Consider the following 15,976-nt stretch of genomic DNA (forward strand, 5'->3'; position numbering starts at 1 on the left):
GTAGCTCATGCCTGTAATCCACTTTGGGAGGCCGAGGCAGGAGGATCATGAGGTCAGGAGCTCGAGACCATCCTGGTCAACATGGTGAAACCCCGTCTCTACTAAAAATACAAAAATTAGCTGGGCATGGTGGTGCGCGCCTGTAATCCCAGCTACTCGGGAGGCTGAGGCAGGAGAATTGCTTGAACTCGGGAGGCGGAGGTTGCGGTGAGCCAAGATCGCGCCATTGCACTCCAGTCTGGGTAACAACAGCGAAACTCTGTCTCAAAAAAAAAGACAGTAAAGGGCAGAGCCAGCATTGAAAACCCAGGTCAGCCCAGCCCTTGAGAATAATGATGATGACTGTGTAGCAATATTGGAAAATGCTTAAATTAAAATGTTAAAAGAAAAAGCCAAGCCAGTCGCGGTAGCTCATGCCTGTAATCCACTTTGGGAGGCCGAGGCAGGAGGATCATGAGGTCAGGAGCTCGAGACCATCCTGGTCAACATGGTGAAACCCGTCTCTACTGAAATACTAAAAAAAAAAAAAAAAAAAAAAAAAAATTAGCCGGGCGTGGTGGCACACACCTGTAGTCCCAGCTACTGGGGAGGCTTAAGCAGGGGAATTGCTTGAACCTGGGAGGTGGAGGTTGCAGTGAGCTGAAGTCGTGCCACTGCACTCCAGTCTGGCAACAGAGCAAGACTCCGTCTCAAAAAAAAAAAGCCAGATACAGTTAGGCAACCTGGAATCCCAGCTACTTGGGAGGCTGAGGCAGAAGGATCGATTCACCCCAGGAGTTTCAGGCCAACCTAGGCCACATAGCAAGACCCAGTTCTCTAAAAAATAAAAGAAAAAAAGAATACAAAAAAAAGCTAGATACAAACTGGTAGAAACTATGAATCGCTACTACATATAGATAGGGATGAGAAATGAGGCCACAAAGAAATCTAGTGGTTGGCCGGGCGTAGTGGCTCACGCCTGTAATCCAAGCAGTTTGGAGGCTAAGGCGGGCGGATCACCTGAGGTTGGGAGTTCAAGACCAGCCTGATCAACATGGTGAAACCCTGTTCAAAAAAAAAAAAAAAAAAAAAAAAGAGGAAAAATAAGAAAAAAAAGAGAAATCTAGTGGTTGTTTACTTTCTCTTTTTTTTTTTAGATGGAGTCTTGCTCTGTCACCAGGCTGGAATGCAGTGGGGCGATCTGGGCTCACTGCAACCTCCGCCTCCTGGGTTCAAGCAGTTCCCCTGCCTCAGCCTCCGAGTAGCTGGGACTGCAGGCACACACCACCCCGCCCAGCTAATTTTTGTATTTTTAGTAGAGACGGGGTTTCACAATGTTGGCCAGGATGGTCTCAATCTCTTGACCTTGTGATCTGCCTGCCTCGGCCTCCCAAAGCACTGGGATTACAGGCATGAGCCACTGTGCCCAGCCTGGTTATTTACTCTCTAGACTGTTTGTTCTCTGGCATCGTCCTTATGACAGTAACTGAGAAAGAAAGAGAAGAACCAACACGCAGTGCCAGGACAAGCCACTACCAAGAAGCCTCTGCTCATTCTCCAGGACTGAGCCAACAGGGACCTCTTTGCCACCCATAATACCTCTGGACCATTTGTGTAAAACTCAGCCATCAGCTCTCAGCACCTTCATATCTGGGTAAGTTCAGTTTGCATTGCAATTCCAAGCCCTATGAAAATACAGAGCCTCTCCCAAGATTTTGGGGGTTTTTGTTTTGTTTTGGTTTGAGACAGGGTCTCATTCTGATGCCTAGGCTGGAATGCAGTGGCACAATCATGGCTCACTGCAGCCTTGACCTCCTAGGCTCAAGCAATCCTCCTGCCTCAGCCTCCCAAGTAGCTGGGACCACAGGTGAGCACCATCATGCCCAGCTAATTATTTTTTTAAATTTTTGTAGAGACAGAATCTTACCATGTTGCCCGGGCTGGTCTCGAACTCCTGGGCTCAAGCAATCCTCCTGCCTCATCCTCCCAAAGTGCTAGGATTGCAGGTATGAGCCACTGTACCCGGCCTCTCCCAGGGTTTCTGAACAAGTGTTTGTCATCAGGCCTCCTGCTCTTCCACACACCGCATGCTCACTGGCCTCACCATCAGCCCCTTATCCAGTTGCACAAATCCCCCTCCACAGCTGGGCATGGTGGTTCACACCTGTAATCCCAGCACTTTGGGAAGCTGAATCGGGTGGCTCACAAGTTCAAGAGCAGTCTGGCCAACATAGTGAAACCCTGTCTCTACTAAAAATATAAAAAATTAGCTGGGTTTGGTGGTGTGCACCTGTAACCCCAAGTACTCAGGAGGCTGAGGCAGGAGAATCATGTGAACCAAGGAAGCAGAGGTTGCGGTGAGTCAAGGTTGTGCCATTGTACTCCAGCCCTGGCAACAGTGCAAAACTCCATCTAAAAAAAAAAAAAAAAAATTCCCCTGCACAACAAGCACTGGTGAGTGTAACAGGAGCTCCTGGAGACTGAAGCTGGAAAGAGGCATGAAGCTTGGCACTGCCCAGCAACAAGGCAGGATGCCTTGCCAGCCTTTTGGCCTCCTGGCCCCAGGGGGGTCAGCAGCTAGTCACGTGCCCCGTGCCGCACTCCGGCCACTCCGTATGTCTTTGGTTTTCTTCACTCACTCCCTCTTCTTTTCTCTCCTCCTCCTTCTCAAGACAAACAAAAATTCCTCTGCTTGTCTTGCACCCAGCAGCTTGACATCATCGCCTGAACTCCATGGGCCTTATACCTTCTGTCCTGGCAGCTTATTGGGGTATTTTTCCAAAGATTGCCAGCTGTGAGCACCCCAACTTTGTTCCCCACAGACATTTCACAACATTGCATCCAGCCTCCTCCCTCACTCATACGGGTCTGGAGCCCAATCCTGCCTCCGCCCCTTTCCAGCCAAGGGGCCCTGGGCCAGTCACTGCAGCTCTCCGCACTTCTGTGTCTCCTCTGTGACATGGGGATTAGGACAGAGTGACAGGGTTGTGGTAAGGAGTCAAAGCATGGAGAGCTGTTTGGGGCACACGGCTATGAGTGCGGTATCTCAACAGTGGGCGTGTGGTCATGCCTTGTCAGCTGCTCCTTCCTTCCCCTAAAATGTGACCATTGCCACAGAGTGCCTGGGACTGAGGCTGACCTGCTTTAGCTTAGTCCTTTATTAACCATTTCCCACTAAGCAACCTGGATAAACAGTCTGGGCAACAACATATGTGCATGCAGAAGATGATATTCTCAAAACAATTTAAAACATCTGGCCAGGCACGGTGGCTCACACCTGTAATCTCAGCACTTCGGGAGGCTGAGGCAGGCGGATCACGAGGTCAGAAGTTTGAGAACAGCCTGGCCAACATGGTGAAACCCCATCTCTACTAAAAATACAAAATATTAGCCTAGCATGGTGGCAAACACCTGCAATCCCAGCTACTCGGGAGGTTGAGGCAGAAGAATCACTTGAACCCGGGAGGCAGAGGTTGCAGTGAGCCAAGATCGCGCTATTGCACTCCAGCCTAGGCAATAGGGTAAGACTCCATCTCAAAAAAAAAAAAAATCCAGATATAGTTGTATTGCTGAAAATGCAGTGATACATTTTTTTTTCAGTGTGGTAAGTACAGTGATTTGTGGATTGTACAGTGATACGTGTGTTTCAGGAAAAAAATCAAAACGAGTTACAGACATTCACTCACTCAATAATTAATTCCAATATTTAGAACGTGCCAGGCAGGGAAGGTGGCTCAGGGTGGACTGGGTCCTGCTGATGTCCCTGGAAAGATCCAGCAAGGACATAGGGTTTAGAACAGAAGGGGGTGCAGTGGTACTGAAGACAGTGCTATTTACCTGAGCCAAGATGTGTGGAAGATTACAGAGAGCAAAGATCAGGAGGCAAGAAATCCTGCTGTCCAGGAAGAGAGGAGGGTTCCACTTGGCTGGAGCATTGCAGGCACAAGAGGAAGCCAGGGGAAGCAAAGGCAGGAAGGCAGCTGAGTGCAAGGGGCTGTGCAGCCCTGGCAAGTGACTCCACTACTCCAGCCTGCAGTTGTCCCTACTGCAATACACGGATAATCACAACCTAGTGACTGTTAGCTCAGGGAATCTGTGCGTATCTGTGAGCTCACTCTGCAACATTCAGGATGAGGCCTGGCACAGCTGGTCACTGTTCCGTGTGCTCAAGAGCCCTTGATTTTGTAAGAGTGCTTCCGGGCATTATTCACTTTTATTTTTTTAATGGTGTCTAAAAGAAAAGCCTGGGCATAGTGGCTCACACCTATAATCCCAATACTTTGGGAGGCCAAGGCGGGAGCATCACTTGAGTCCAAGAATTGGAGACCAGTCTCAACAGAAAAAAAAATTACCCAGACATGGTGGTGCATGCCTGTAGTCCCAGGTACTCAGAGGAGGCTGAGGTGGGAGGATCAGTTGAGCCCAGGAGGTTGAGGCTGCAGTGAGCCGAGATTGCATCACTGCACTCCACCCTGGGTGACAGAGCAAGACCCTGGGAAGGAAGGAAGGAAGGGAGAGAAGGAGGGGAGGGGAGTGGAGGAGAGAGGAGAAGGAAGGAAGGAGGAAGGGAGGGAGGGAAGGAAGAGGGAAGGAGACAGAAAGACGGCCAGGTGTGGTGGCTCACACCTGTAATCCCAGCACTTTGGGAGGCAGAGGCGGGTGAATCACCTGAGGTCAGGAGTTCAAGACCAGCCTGACCAACATGGAGAAACCCCATCTCTACTAAAAATACAAAAGTAGCCAGGCATGGTGGTGCATTCCTGTAATCCCAGCTACTTGGGAGGCTGAGGCAGGAGAATCACATCAACCCGGGAGGCAGAGGTTGCAGTAAGCTGAGATCATGCCATTGCATTCCAGTCTGGGCAACAAGAGCGAGACTCCATCTCAAAAAAAAAGAAAAAAGAAAGAAAGAAAGAAAGAAAGAAAAAAAAAACAAACCTAAGAACATGTGCTGTGCACCAATTGTTAATATTGTGGCCATATCAAAGCATTCACTATAGCGGCTGGAGGAACACGTTTCTGGACGTACCTCCAAATGAAGTGCTTCCCTGCCAAGTCTGTGTAAAGATCTGAATTCCTTGTAAATGTGTCATTGATTAGGAGGCAATTACCCCAGTCTTCCTAGCTTTGTTTTGTTTTATTCCATTCTGGCCTGCACATGTCTGCTCACGTAAAATTGTACCAGCAAGTACAACGTTCCACTCCTGCCATGCCCAGCTAGAGAGCCTGCTCCCAGACAAAGGTAGGTATGGAACAGCACAGGGACAGGGCTTCCCACGTGGGCTCTGCCCAGGTGCCCTGAATTGGGATCTCTCCTTTTTTTTTTTTTTTTTTTAACAAGTTCTTCAGTTGGTTCTATTTCTATCTAATTTTACTAAGTGGAAAAGCTTATTTGGAGGATTCAGGTTTACAGTGCTACCATTTGTATCAAAATGGGCCAATGTCAACAATTTAAAAGTAACTGTTTTAAAATTTAGAATGAAAACCTAACAATGCCCAGACTTGATGTGATACATTTTAAAGTCTTTTCTACTCTGGGATGAAGATATAAACTCGGCAATAGTCCCTCCTTGAGCCCTTGCTATGCAGGAGGATGAGGAGGTCCCAGGAGCCAACAGATTTCATTCCGAATCCAGCCAACCATCTTACCCTTTGCCAACTCCTACTTAGATAAATTAAAAGGTATCCTGCAATTATAAAACTAATTTTTTTAATGTTATTGGATGCAACTGCTGTGAATCCAGATTGCCTTGGTATTAAGTCAAATGAGATACTGAGGCTACTTTTTAAAAAACTGCAGCAGGGCCAGGCGCAACGGCTGATGCCTGTAATCCCAGCACTTTGGGAGGCCATAGTGGGCAGATCACAATGTCAGAAGTTCAAGACCAGCCTAACCAACATGGTGAAACTCTGTCTCTACTAAAAATACAAAAATTAGCCAGACCTGGTGGCACGTGCCTATAGTCCCAGCTACTCAGGAGGCTGAGGCAAGAGAATCACTTGAACCCGGGAGGGGGAGGTTGCAGTGAGCCGAGATCACGCCACTGCACTCCAGCCTGGGCTACAGAGCAAGACTCCGTCTCAAAAAATAAAATAGGCCGGATGTAGTGACTCACGCCTGTAATCCCAGCAGTTTGGGAGGCCGAAGCAAGTGGATCACCTGAGGTCAGGAGTTTGAGACCAGCCTGGCCAACATGGCGAAACCCCTTCTCTACTAAAAAATACAAAAATTAGCTGAGCTCAGTGGCAGGTGCCTGTAATCCCAGCTACTCAGGAGGCTGAGGCAGGAGAATTGCCTGAACCCAAGAAACAGAGGTTGCAGTGAGCCGAGATTGGCCATTGCACTCTAGCCTGGGAGACAGAGCAAGACACTGTCTCAAAAATAAATTAATTAAATAAAATTTAAAAATAACTGCAGGGCCGGGCGCGGTGGCTCAAGCCTGTAATCCCAGCACTTTGGGAGGCCGAGGCGGGTGGATCACGAGGTCAAGAGATCGAGACCATCCTGGTCAACATGGTGAAACGCCGTCTCTACTAATACAAAAAATTAGCTGGGCATGATGGCGTGTGCCTGTAATCCCAGCTACTCAGGAGGCTGAGGCAGGAGAATTGCCTGAACCCAGGGGGCGGAGGTTGCGGTGAGCCAAGATCGCGCCATTGCACTCCAGCCTGGGTAACAAGAGCGAAACTCCGTCTCAAAAAATAAATAGATAAATAAATAAAAATAAAAAAAAATAACTGCAGCAGTCTCAAAATGTGAATGCATCAAAAAAGTAACTGCCCTTCCTGGTTAAGTTTATGGCAAATATTTTTTTTTATTTTTTTTTCAATAAGTCTTTTGTATTCCTAACTTTTAAAATAATTTTACCAAGAAAGAAAATAAACAAAAACAAAATAATAAAAATAAAATGATTTTACCATTTCTTTGTACTTTTTTTTGAAGAGAGACAAGGTCTTGCTATGTTGCCCAGGCTGGATTCAAACTCCTAGGCTCAAGTGATCCTCCCACCTCAGCCTCCCGAGTAGCTGGTGCTACAGGCAAGCACTACCATGCCAGAATTTTTTTTTTTTTTTTTGAGACGGAGTTTCTCTCTTGTTACCCAGGCTGGAGTGCAATGGCGAGATCTTGGCTCACCACAACCTCCGCCTCCTGGGTTCAGGCAATTCTGCTGCCTCAGCCTCCTGAGTAGCTGGGATTACAGGCATGCGCCACCATGCCCAGATAATTTTTTGTATTTTTAGTAGAGACGGGGTTTCACCATGTTGACCAGGATGGTCTCGATCTCTTGACCTCATGATCCACCCGCCTCGGCCTCCCAAAGTGCTGGGATTACAGGCGTGAGCCCCCGCGCCCGGCCCAGAATTTTTATACTTTTTAAATGTGAGTACAAGATTACATATATGCCTTGTGTTCTATTTCTTTTTGTTTTCTTTTTCTTTTGAGACGGGGTCTTGCTTTATCACCCAGACTGCAGTGCAGTGGTGCGATCATATCTCACTGAAGCCTCGCCCTCCCAGGCTCAAGTCATTCTCCCGCCTCAGCCTCCCAAATAGCTGGGACTACAGGTGTGTGCCACCACACCTGGCTAATGTTTTAAATATTTTTTGCAGAGATGGGGGTCTCACTATGTTGCCCAGACTGGTCTTGAACTCCTGGGCTTAAGCGATCCTCCCACATCACCCTTTTAAAGTGCTGAAATTGGCAAGATACAGTGGTTCATGCCTGTAATCCCAGCACACTGGGAGGCTGAGGCAGGCAGATCACTTGAGGTCAGGAGTTTGAGATCAGCCTGGCCAATATGATGAAACTCCATCTCTACTAAATACAAAAATTAGCCAGGCACTGTGATTCAGGCTTGTAATCCTAGCACTTCGGGAGGCTGAGGCGGGTGGATCACGAGGTCAGGAGTTTGAGACCAGCCTGGCCAACATAGTGAAACCCCATCTTTACTAAAAATACAAAAATTAACCGGGTGTGCTGGTGGGCACCTGTAGTGCCAGGTACTCGGGAGGCTGAGGCAGAAGAATCGCTTGAACCCAGGAGCAGAGGTTGCAGTGAGCCAAGACTGCGCCACTGTATTCCAGCCTGGGTGACAAGAGCAAAACTCCATCTCAGAAAAGAAAAGAAGCACACAAACAAACAGCAAATTGTGCCATAAACCTGTGCCCAAGAGCTTAGAGGACACCCCCCCCCCGCCCCCCGTCATCATGGGACAAAAAGGGGAATTGGAATCTCCCCCCACCCCCACCACACACACATCCTTTATAAGCCACAAGGCTTTGGGCAAGTCACTCACTTCTCAGCCTCGGCGTCCTCATCTGGACAGGGAACGATGGCTCACCCCTGCTTCATGGAATGCTGCTGGAACTCAGCGCAGTAATGTGTGGAAAGCACTCCGTGCGCATGCGCATCACGGCACACAGTGAGTGCCGGCTCCACCAATTCTGGTTCCCGGCCTGGGCTGCCACAGCCCTAACCCAGAGCCGCCTCCAGGTCTGTGAAAGAGGAGAGCAAGCCGCTTAGGTGCATGGCAGGCCCCAGCTCCCTCTCTCACCCACACTCCCTGCACCAAGGGTAGCAGAGCCAAGGGGTTCTGCCTCCCAGGAGTGGACGTGTTTCCGGGGAGCTGGACTTTCGGCTCCGGCTAGCTCCCAGCCCACCGGCATTATCACCTGCAGAAGAATGAGGCCCCGTCTCCCCATGCTGCAGGGCGGCACCTGCTGCCTGCATTCTACTCCCACAGCTTTCTGCCTCTCCCAGGCTCTATTCCCACCCCCACCTGTCTCCCTGTCCCACTTCTTCCTCTGCTGAGCCTCCAACCAGGTCTGAGACCCATGGGAACCCACACTCCAATCCAGGCAGCCCCTTTGGAGGCAGGGGGTGAGTGAGGCCAACTCTGTGTCAAGTTCTTTTCTCTCTGGGTCTGGGCCACAGATGGCAGGCCCAAACTGGCGTGGCTGACTGATGGTTCTGAGTTGTCTGGCACAGCACATGGCAGATGCTTGAAGTGGGCAAGGAAGGAATTTTCCCTTTCCCCTGCAGGTGCATGAAGGATGGAGAGCAGACCATAGCGGGCAGTCAGAAGGTGAACAGGCCTGGGGGATGGCATCACCTCACAGCTCAGTATGGGGCAAGGAGTGGGCAAGTGGGAGACAGGGCAGGGGGCAGCTGTGTTGAGCATTTGGGGCCACAGAACATCCAAGCCAGAAGCCCCCCAAAAGTGAGTCCTAACCTCTTCTAAGTCAAGGAAGCTGAGGCCCAAGGAAGTCAGGCAAGTGGCCCGAGGTCTACCAGCCATTGGGAGTCAGAGACCCCTCTCAAATCAAACTCAGGCCTTCTGGCTCCTGCTCCAGGATTTTTTTTTTTTTCCCCTTTTTGAGACAGAGTGTCTCTCTGTTGCCCAGGCTGGAGTTCAGTGGTGTGATCTCGGCTCACTGCAACCTCCACCTCCTGGGTTCAAGCGATTCTCCTGCCTTAGCCTCCCGAGTAGCTAGAATTAAAGGTGCCTGCCACCACGCCTGGCTAATTTTTTATATTTTTGGTAGAGGCGGGATTTCACCATGTTGGCCAGGCTGGTCTCGAACTCCTGAACTCAGGTCATCTGCCTGCCTTGGTCTCCCAAAGTGCTGGGATTACAGGTGTGAGCCACCACACCCGGTTCTGCTCCAGTATTCTTTACCAGCCCCATCTCTCCCTCTATTTAATTCAGTTGGTACAGCTACCATGCTGGGCACGAATGAAAAATACACACTCCCCATTTTCAAGCAACCTGTGCTAGATGCGGGGCCAGAGGAGAGGTCGTGAGCAGTGTTCCAGAGGGACTGGAGCCTCGCAGGACAGGCCCGGGTGGCTTCTGGGAGGAGGAGTCTGAGCAGATCCTGAAGATAAGCAGGACTTAAAAGGGCACAATGGAAGGAAAGGTGCTGGGGACAGTGGGAGCCAAGGGCTAGAGCACAGGCATATTCCTCAAGGCCATGAGAAAACAACCTCTTAAACAAGTTTAAGACCAAGGTCAGGAGGCCAAAAGGGCCTGAATCAAGTGCCCTGGGCACTGTCCCGGCAGCCATCCTCTAGGCATTGGGGTCCTGGCAGCCTCTGGGTGGCATGGGGTATGGAAGCAGGCCCAGGTCCCCTCCTGATGCTCCTCTGGCAGGCTTTGAATGCACCCTTCCTGTTGTGACAATTCTATTCTCTGTGCAACTGGTTCCAGCCCGTGGCTCAGGTTTCAGATTGCAGCACGCGCACTCATTAAGGCTGATGGCAGTATCATGTGGGCACTGGGGAGAGCCTGCCTGCCTGCCAAGCCCGGCCTGGGTTAATTACAGGTCACAGCATTCTTGCTGTGTGCCCAGACAATGGGCTCCCTGGCTAGGACCAGGCCTGTGACACAGCCACCCACCACTCATTTGCATGGCTGTTGGGTCAGTCAATTGCCCATGGGGGCAGACCCTGTGCTGGGCACCCAAGGAGGGTCCCACTGACTGCCACCCAACTAATTCCCTCCACGGTGGCCGGCCACATGCTCAGTGCTTTACACGTGGCACCTTGGGTGATTTCCTCACAATCACCACACTTTGCAGTTAGGGAAACTGAGACTCAAAAAGGTAAAAGTCATGTAGCCTTCATGTGGCTGCTAAGCCACACCCTTCTCAGGCCCCTGAGCACTGGCTGGATGTTGGCAGCGTGTTTCTGGGATTTGCTCTGTGATACCCTCTCCGTCTCTGTGCTTTGGCTCCTGCAGCTCCCACCACCTGCCAGCATGCCCACTCTGGCAGACGGTGCGCCTTCCTGGAGATCCCTAAACCCAGCACCCCTTCCTGAGTAGCAAGGGCATCCATGACCTGATCTCTTTGTCAAACTGCAGTTAGATGCTTTGCATTTTTTTTTCCTTGAGATGGAGTCTCCCTCTATTGCCCAGGCTGCAGTGCAGTGGCACAATCTCAGCTCACTGCAACCTCCAACTTCCCGGTTCAAGTGATTCTCCTGCCTCAACCTCCTGAAGAGCTGGGATTACAGGCGTAACCATGGTACCCAGCTAATTTTTGTATTTTTAGTGGAGGGAGGGGTTTCACCATGTTGGCCAGGCTGGTCTTGAACTCCTGACCTCAGATGATCCACTCACCTTGGCCTCCCAAAGTACTGGGATTACAGGCATTACAGGCATGAGCCACCTCGGCTGGCCAACTTGGCCTTTTTTTTTTTTTTTTTTTTTTTTGAGATGGAGTCTTGCCCTGTCACCCAGGCTGGAGTGCAGTGGCATGATCTTGACTCACTGCAACCTCCGCCTCCTGGGTTCAAGCCATTCTCCTGCCTCAGTTCTCCCAAGTAGCTGGGATTACAGGTGCATGCCACCACGCCCAGCTAACTTTTGTGTTTTTAGTAGAGACAGGGTTTCACCATGTTGGTCAGGCTGGTCTTGATCTCCTGACCTCATGATCTGCCTGCCTCAGCCTCTCAAAGTGCTGGGATTACAGGTGTGAGCCATTGCGCCCGGCTGAGATCATCCCATTTTTACCCCTTCCTACTGCCCTGATGCCTCAACATCCCTACACATAGACTGAGGGCACCCCACCCTGGCAGCCAAGCAGCACCATGGAATAAGCCTGGTGCCTGCCTCAGGTTCCCTTCCAGCCTTCCATGAGGGTCACCCAGTCACTTTGAAACACACCAGTGAGATCTGCTCACGTCTCTGGCTAGTGCCCTCTGCCCTGACCCCCAGGAAAGGAACTTGGCCGAGGATCCTCAGGTCCTCAAACTCTCAGCCCCGCACCTGCTAGGTGGGTCCGCTTCCTGTGAGCTCCTCCTATCCAGCCCCTACATGGGGGCCGGCCTCCCTCTCTGGGGCCGGAGAGTGTAACTGAGCCCTTCATGTACACCTCTCTGAGTGTGATTTCTGCAGCTGTGCTGGAAAGATCCCAAAAAGCCAAAGGGGCTTCCTGTCTCCAGCACTCCCTCCGTCCATGGAGCCGGCGCCCCCGCCCCATTCCTTCTGTGCTCTGCTCCTCACTCAGCCCCCAGGAACACATGCACATCACGAATTCCCCTGGTCACCTCACAGCCCCCGAAATCCTTTGTATTACCCCTAAATCGTCCCTTCTGGAGACTAAATGTCTTTGATTTCCCAGTCATCCCTCGCCCGCCTGCCACTCTCCCTCCATTTCTGCTGCTCTGACATTGTCCAGAAATGCTTCAACGAATGACCAGTGTTGCCTGGGCATGGAGGACAGAACTTGGCCCCTGTCCTCCAGTTCCTCCTTATCTCAGCCTGGGGGGGATAGCAAAGACCCAGGCAATAGGAGCGACACAGCGGGAGGGCAAGGATCCTCCCAAATGAGTAGGCAGCTGGGTTCCCACAGTCCTTCAGCCATCAGGTATCAATGTCACAGAGCATCAGGCTCTGGCCAGCAGCATGTGGAGCTGGCGGCTGTGCCAGGGAGAAAGTACAAAGGCACGTGCCTGACTGGGATCATCTCAGGGATACGAATGCTTTGGAGAAAACAGAAGAAGGTGGTACTAAAGTGGGTACAAGGTCCATCAGGAGAGCCTCTCTGGGGATGGGCACAGTAGCTCATGCCTGTAATCCCAGCACTTTGGGAGGCTGAGGGCAGGTGGATCACCTGAGTCAGGAGTTTGAGACCAGCCTGACCAACATGGTGAAACCCTGTCTCTACTAAAAATACAAATATTAGCTGGGCGTGGTGGCATGCCCATGTAGTTCCAGCTACTCCGGAGGCTGAGGCAGAAGAATTGCTTGAACCCTGGAGGCAGAGGTTGCAGTGAGCCAAGATCATGCCACTGCACTCCAGCCTGGGAGACAGAGCGAGACTCAGTCCCAAAAAATTAAAAATAAGGAGAGCCCCTCTGAGAAGTTGGCAGACAGGACAGGCTGCTCCAAGTGATTAAATAAGCCAGGCCTGCAGAGATGGGGGAAGAGAATTCCAGTAGAGGGGCCTGCTGTGCAAAGGCCCTGAGGCAGGGAGGGGCATGGCACTTGAAGATTGCTGTGTCTCCAGCAAAACCAGCAAGGGCAGAAGGGAGGGGGTGGAGGGGGAGGCCAGCCAGGCGAGGAGCCTGAGTTTATTCTGTGTTCCAGGGGAGGCCCTTGGAGGGCATCAGGGCTCTGATAGGATCTGATTTACGCTTTAAAATGCAAGAGAGGCTGGGTGTGGTGGCTCCTGCCTGTAATCCTTTGCGAGGCCAAAATGGGCAGATCGTGTGAGCCCAGGAGTTTGAGACCAGCCAGGGCAACACGGCCAAACCCCATCTCTACAAAAAATACAAAACAATTAGCCGGGCATGGTGGCACACGCCTGTAGTTCTAGTTTCTCAGGAGGCTGCGGTGGGAGGATCACCTGAGCCTGGGAGTTTGAGGCTGCAGTGAGCTGTGATTGTGCCACTGCACTCCAGCCTAGGTGATGGAGTGAGACCCTGTCTCAAGAAAAATAAAAAAATATCAAAATGGTTTCTCCCAGGAAGGTAAACAAATGGTCAATAAGCACATGAAAAGGTACTCAACATCATTAGCTGTCAGAAAAAATGCAAATCAAAACCATGATGAGATACCACTTCAGGGGAGCAGTGGCTCACACTTGTAATCCCAGCACTTCGGGAGGCCAAGGCAGGCTAATTGCTTCAGGCCAGGAGTTCAAGACCAGCCTGGGCAACATGGTGAAACCTCCATCTCTACAGAAAAATAAATAATTAGCAGCTAGGTGTGATGGCTCACGCCTGTAATCCCAGCACTTTGAGAGGCAGAGCGAGGCAGATCATGAGGTCAGGAGTTCAAGACCAGCCTGGCCAACATAGTGAAACCCTGTCTCTACTAAAAATATAAAAATTAGCCGGGTGTGGTGGCGCATGCCTGTAGCCCCAGCTACTAGGAGGCTGAAGCTGGACAATCGCTTGAACCTGGGAGGCGGAGGTTGCAGTGAGCCAAGACCATATCATTGCACTCCAACCTGGATAACAGAGTGAGACCCGGTCTCAAAAAAAAGAGCTATCACTGGGTATGGTGACGCACATCTGTAATTCCAGCTACTTGGGAGGCTGGGGCGGGAGAATCACTTGAACCCGGGAGGCGGAGGTTGCAGTGAGCCAAGACTGCACCATTGCATTCCAGCCTGGGCAACAAGAGCAAAACGTCATCTCAAAAAAAAAAAAAAGAGCTATCACTTCATGCTCATGAGGATGGTGACCATCAGAAAGAATGACGGTGGTCAGGCATGGTGGCTCATGCTTGTAATCTCAGCACTTTGGGAGGCCGAGGCAAGTGAATCACCTGAGGTCAGGAGTTTGAGACCGGCCTGACCAACGTGGTGAAATCCCGTCTCTACTAAAATTATAAAAATTAGCTGGGTGTGGTGGCAGGTGCTGGTAATCCCAGCCACTTGGGAGGCTGAGGCAGGAGAATCGCTTGAACCAGGAGGCAGAGGCTGCAGTGAGCCAAGATCACACCACTGCACTCCAGCCTGGGCTACAGAGCGAGACTCCGTCTCAAAAAAAAATAAAAAGTTAAACATAAATTTACCTATGGCCATCGCTTGAATGACCATTCTCCCACTGGTTCGCCACACTGTAACCTGAGGGAGCTTTTTCTAGGTTCAGACTGTTTTGGTTCCGGGCATCAGAAGCCGACTTTAGCTGGCTCAGGCCCACACCGCGGCAACAGGGGTGCTGACAAAGGAAACACTCGGCATTTCATTGAACTGAAGACCGGAAGGTCAGGACCAGGAAAAGGAAAGAGCCGGGCAGGCCCAGGACCTCAGCCTCAGAAGCTCATGGTCCTTCCTCGTGGAACTCATGTCAAAGAGATGCCACCTCAACAACACAGCCACTACGTCCTGGTGAAGTAGCTCTCAAGGGGCCAGCTTGAGCGAGGGGCCGGTCCTGCCCAGGTCGGCACAGACGCATCCACAGGCCCACTCTAATCATCAGGGCCCTCCCCCACCCCCCTTTTTTTTAAGACGGAGTCTCACCCTGTCAACCAGGCTGGAGTGCAGTGGCGCCGTCTCGGCTCGCTGCAATCTCCGCCTCCCAGGTTCAAGTGATTCCCCTGCTTCCGCCTCCTGAGTAGCTGGGATTACAGGCGTGCCCCACCACATCCAGCTAATTTTTGTGTTTTTAGTAGAGACGGAGTTTCACCATGTTGGCCAGGATGGCCTTGATCTTCTGATGTCGTGATTCGCCTGCCTTGGCCTCCCAAAGTGTTGAGATTACAGGCGTGAGCCACCACACCCGGCCCATCAAAGGGCTCTTTTGGAAGAATCACCTGCACCCAGCACCAGCCTTCTAGAGCCTTGACGATCTTGCAGCTCCCTCGATCCTTTCAGACACGACCCTGAGAGCCTGGCCTCCTCTGACCTGCTGCCCCACACACCTCAACTACACTCAGCAACGCCCAGGACCTTCGCTGGCCCCTCCTGGGAGTCCCATGGCACCTGCCCTCCCTGGTCACAGCCGTTCCCACCCTCCTTTGGGCCTGTTCCCTTCTTACCTCTCTCTGTGGGAGCCTGAACTCTGTGAAGCAGGGACCTGGCTGGCTGGCTGGCTGGCTGGCTGTCCCCAGCGTCCAGAGCTGGTCAGATAGCAGATGTTCTTCCGCACCGGAAATTTAAAAAGAAAAAAGTCCGGCCGGGCAAGGTGGCTCATGCCTGTAATCCTAGCACTTTGAGAGACTGAGGAAGGCAGATCACCTGAGGTTAGGAGTTCAACCAGCCTGACCAACATGGTAAAACCCTGTCTCTACTAAAAATACAAAATTTAGCCAGACACGGTGGCACATGCCTGTAATCCCAGCTACTCGGGAGGCCGAGGCAGGAGAATCGCTGGAACCCAGGAGGTGGAGGTTGCATTGAGCCGAGATGGGGCCATTGCACTCCAGCCTGGGTGACAGAGCAAGAGTCCGTCTCAAAAAAAAAAAAAGAAAAGAAAAGAAAAAGAAAGTTCTGATTTCATTTTAATTAGTACAAGATGCAGGAAGGGAAGCTGCCCAATGAC

The sequence above is a fragment of the Aotus nancymaae genome, unplaced genomic scaffold, assembly GCF_030222135.1.
Source record: "Aotus nancymaae isolate 86718 unplaced genomic scaffold, 86718_ANA_hifiasm-v0.15.2.pri h1tg000076l, whole genome shotgun sequence".
NCBI classification, from domain to species: Eukaryota; Metazoa; Chordata; class Mammalia; order Primates; family Aotidae; genus Aotus; species Aotus nancymaae.